This window comes from Coffea arabica, chromosome 2e (assembly GCF_036785885.1).
Source record: "Coffea arabica cultivar ET-39 chromosome 2e, Coffea Arabica ET-39 HiFi, whole genome shotgun sequence".
NCBI classification, from domain to species: Eukaryota; Viridiplantae; Streptophyta; class Magnoliopsida; order Gentianales; family Rubiaceae; genus Coffea; species Coffea arabica.
Genome location: NC_092313.1, coordinates 37,625,343 through 37,629,888, shown reverse-complemented (window position 1 = coordinate 37,629,888; position 4,546 = coordinate 37,625,343). Strand labels below are relative to the sequence as shown.

General features: G+C 32.5%; 1 non-coding gene across 1 annotated transcript; it reads right to left on the bottom strand.

The window, feature by feature from the left end:
* Positions 1-2,838: 2,838 nt before the first annotated feature.
* On the bottom strand, positions 2,839-2,945 carry LOC140037435 (small nucleolar RNA R71). The gene has a single exon (XR_011841338.1). It is a non-coding gene; the product is annotated as a small nucleolar RNA R71 (small nucleolar RNA).
* Between the last annotated feature and the right edge of the window lie 1,601 nt (positions 2,946-4,546).

Here is a 4,546-nt window from a genome sequence, read left to right as displayed (position 1 = left end):
TTGGCATATACATTCGACTATAAACCCATAATTTTGCAATATAAAGATAAATTTATGCTAAAGAACAGTGACGGGACCACATGTTATTGAGGCTGGACCATTACCTCCCCTCAACTTTGAGAAAATTATTTTTTAGGCTTAGAAAGTTTAGGAATTCTTAAAATTGTTTTCAATTAATTTGTCCCCCCTAATATATATAAATTGTCTTTTCTTGTACATTCCTTGCTCTACTCGCCTTAAATAAGTATAAATTTCATAATTGTCACATTTCACAAGCGTGTTAAAAATGTGGACGTTAATCCAATTCTAAACTCAAATTCATAAAGTGATTTTTATTGCTAAATTCAAGCACAATTTAAGCTTGAAAACATATTTTACATAGGAAAAAATTTATATGTTTTACATAGACTTTAATTAATTTTAACGCACTATTACTACATTCTGTGCACTTTCAGGGATTGGCTCTCCTGTTCACAAGTTTCACTACTCGATCGCTATCAAAAAATAATTCCATAACAAAAATGAACCTGTTCTTTGGCCACCCCTCCCTATTCCTACTTATAAGTGTTTAGTTTACGTGTTTTAGTAAGGTAAAGTGTGTTTTCTTTTGGTGTGTTTAGGAGTTTTAGAAGTGTTTTAATCTACACTTAGTCTGATATTGTACGAGTTGGTTTCGTGTAAGAAAGTTGCAATTCTATTGAGTAAATGGAGGTTTAATCTTGCTTTGTAGGTACTTAGGATACGAGGATCATTGGGAAGGGAATTTGAAGATAATTGGATGAAGTTAAAGAAGATTTACAAATGATTTTCATTGATCTAGAAGTTCAAAGTAAGATGGTTCAAGTGCACGCATGAAGTAAGATGAAACGACGCATGAAAATGTCCAAGAAAGCTGGTAGAGCTGGCTGGAAACCCTTCAAAGCTGGCTGCATAGTTGACTGAACCTAAAATTTGAACAACAAAAGGAGACCTGAAAGCTAACTAGTATCCACTAAGATTTCTTCACTATCAATTGCACTGCTGGTTCTTAAGGCAGTGCTAGATTTTGAGACACCTTTTTAGGGTTTACTATTTATTATTTCCACTCTAATTTTGTGGCATCATGGCCTCTACAGGAGTTTAGTGATTCTTTTGGAGACTTCTGGAGAGAAATTAAGTGCAATTCTTTCTTGCAAAACCCTAGCAGCCAACTCTACAAGAAGAACCCTAGCTAAGTCTAGCTTAAGTGTTGGAGAAAGAAACTTGCAATCATCGCTTGTGAAGATCCTTGGTGTTCAAGTGAAGCTTCAAGTGGAAGACAAAGGATTGAGACACACAACTTCATTCGACAAATCTTGTGACTTTAATCTTTTCCCTTCTTCTTGTAGTACTCTTTATGTAACTTTATGATTGTGTTTCTACACTTGCTCTCTTTACAATGATGCAAGCTATGACTTTTGTGCCTAGAGTTAAGTATGAAGTTGTTCATTTGAGATACTAAATTAATGATGGTTGATTTGTTAAGTTTAATACTTGTTAGTTCTTGAATCTGCTTTTACATTTGTAGTTGATTAATCACCAATTACAAATCACCTAAGTCATTGTTGAATAATGATAATTGGTTAACACTATGCGAATCTAGATTTTTGAAAGCTAACTATCAAATTCACTGTTGTATAAAATGTATTTAGATGGATTTTTTGATAATTTCACAGATCTTTATGAAATTATGTTTAGTTTTTTAACCATGGTCGCAGACGAGGTTAGGCACAAGCATGTTGTTCATTTACGATATCAGTGCCCAATAAAATTTGGAAATTAAATCCTTAACAAGTAGTAAAATTATTGCAAATTCAACTAGGTTAATTCATGTCCAAATAATCAAAGGATTACAAACCTTAGGGATTCCATGGATTTTTCTCTCAATTGATTAGTTAATTTCTATCTTGCAGTAGTTGTTGTAGGAGTAATTTTGTTATTTTCTGGTTAAGGATTTTGAGTTATTTAGATAATAGAGCGAGTGATTAGCTTTAGTAATTAAACTTATTCCTTGTGGAGTTGACCCTAATTTATCCTGTACTCATAATCGACCTAGATGCTTATAGAAAGCGAAGTATTTAGGTTTATATACTTGAATAATTAGGTTTGATTACTTGAAAACCTGAACTCATATCATGTTTCTGGCACTGTTATCAAGGAGTAATTCAATATTGGGATAAAAATAAGCTTATTAATCTAAATTTATTTTATTTGAGAATTACTATTTAACCACAGTGTCAATTTAGTCTTAGTTTATCTTCTAATTTTGGTGTTTTTGCTGTGTATGCACCTATCACTTCGAGTTGTAGTTCTTTTAGATCATGAGATTAAACGAACAGCAAGGAAAGCAAGATGACTTGCACAACAAAAAACTAATCAAGTGGAGGAAAGTATAGGAGAAACTTGGATCAAACAATTCCAATCTAAGCCAAACGCGGAGGAATGAGTAAATCAAATCACCAAGTTTTGAGGGACTATGCCCTGTCGGGTGCTTTTGGAGCACAAACTAACATTGCAAGACTAGTAGTTAATGTAAATAATTTGAAATCAAGCCTGCCTTGATTCAAATTATTTAACAAGAGTAATTTAGCGGCAATTTAATGGAGGACCCTAATGCACACTTAGCCAATTTTACGAAGATATGTGATACAATTATGTTCAATGGTTTAAGTGATATGCTATTAAACTTAGATTGTTTCCATTTTCTCTGCATAATAATGTTAAGGTATGGCTATACTAACATGCTCCTTAACTATTACTACTTGGATTGATTTGTCATAAGCACTCTTGAACGAATATATTTTGCTTGTTAAAACTGCAAAAATGTGAACGGAAATAACTGGTTTTCATCAATACAAAGGTGAATCATTATATGAAGTTTGGGAGCGATTTAAGAAGCTACAGAGTAAATGTCCACATCATGAATTTTCTAATGGGCTTATTGTTCAACTTCTATAATGATTTAACTTATCTTACTAAACTCAATATAGATACTGCTACAAGAGGAGTTTTAGTGAACAAATCTATGGAAGACGCCTAACAATTGATTGAGGAGATGGTTTCTAAAAATTATTAGTGGGCAAATGAAAGAGATAGTCATAGAAAAGCAACTAATTTCACCATATACTAAAACTAGTATATGGTGAAATTATCCTAATTTTGGATGGAAGAATTAAGGAGCACAATAAAGACAAATAAATTCATTGGGTTTTCAACCTAAACAAGCATCCGTTGAGTCAAAACTTGCATAGACCTAGCCATTGAAAGATTGGCTAATTCCACCAAGGAGAGATTTGAAAGAATTGAGAGAAGAATTGACCAATTTACTGCAATCTATAAAAATGTAGAGATCCAACCAGTCAAATTGCTAATTCAATCAATAATAGGAACCATGGAAATTTGCATAATAAAACTAAAGTGAACCCTAGAGAACACTATAAGGCAATTACTCTTCGCAATGGTAGGCAGCTTGACAGTTTTCTAATTAATGAAGGAAAGGAAGAAAATGAGAGTAACAAAGAGGAGAAAATGAAAGATAAGAAAGAAGGTGAGATAGATAAGAACAAGAAAGAAGAATAGGTTATGCGAAAAACCATTTCATGAGCAAAATGCACCTATACTTCCAGTTCTATTTCCACAACAATTGAAAAAGGGCAAGAGTGACAAAGAGTTTGAAAATTTTGTTAAACTTTTAAACAATTACATATTGACATCCCTTTTGTAGATTGAAGGAAATTAAACCAAGCTATCTTAGTATTTTATTTTCTAGTCCTTTTTAGTGTCTTATTTGTTTAGTTTCTATATTAAATTAGGAAATCTCAAATCATTTTCCAAAAAAATTTTGATTTACAATTGTATTTGTTTTAGGAAGCTTCACAGTTATAAATACTTCCAATTTGGTAGGTTATTACTTGAAGAGTTGAGTTGATTTGAGTCTCGAGAGTGGATTTGAGAGAAAACCTCATAGTTGAGATTTTGAGTTGTTGTGGGCGAAATATTACGACTATTGTTGGGTTTTGTTGAGATTTGAGTTAATTAAATTAGTGAGTATTTGTTCTCCTCCTCTTCCCACATATTTTTATATGTGTTAAAATTGCTTCCGCTATACATGTTATTTTGTGTCAACACAGATGCTATTGCACAAATTCCATCTTATGCCAAGTTTCCTAAGGAGATTATGTCAAAGAAAAGACACTTGGAGGAGTACAAGGCCATAGGGTTAATGGAGGAATGTAGTGCTTAAATTTAGCATAAACCCCCACAAAAGCTCAAGGATCCAAGAAGTTTTCTATCCCTTGCATTATTGGTAATGTGAATTTTTCAAATGCTTTATGTGAGTTGCGTGTAAGTTTGCCCTTGATTTCATGTGTAGTTCAGAAATCAAGATTAAGTGAAATTAAGCGAACAAACATTTCATTGCAATTAGCTAAAATATCCTTTAGGTATACTTGAAAATGTGCTCACAAAAGTTAAGAATTTCAGAATTCCTATTGACTTTGTTGTTCTTGACATGGAACACTACAAAAAA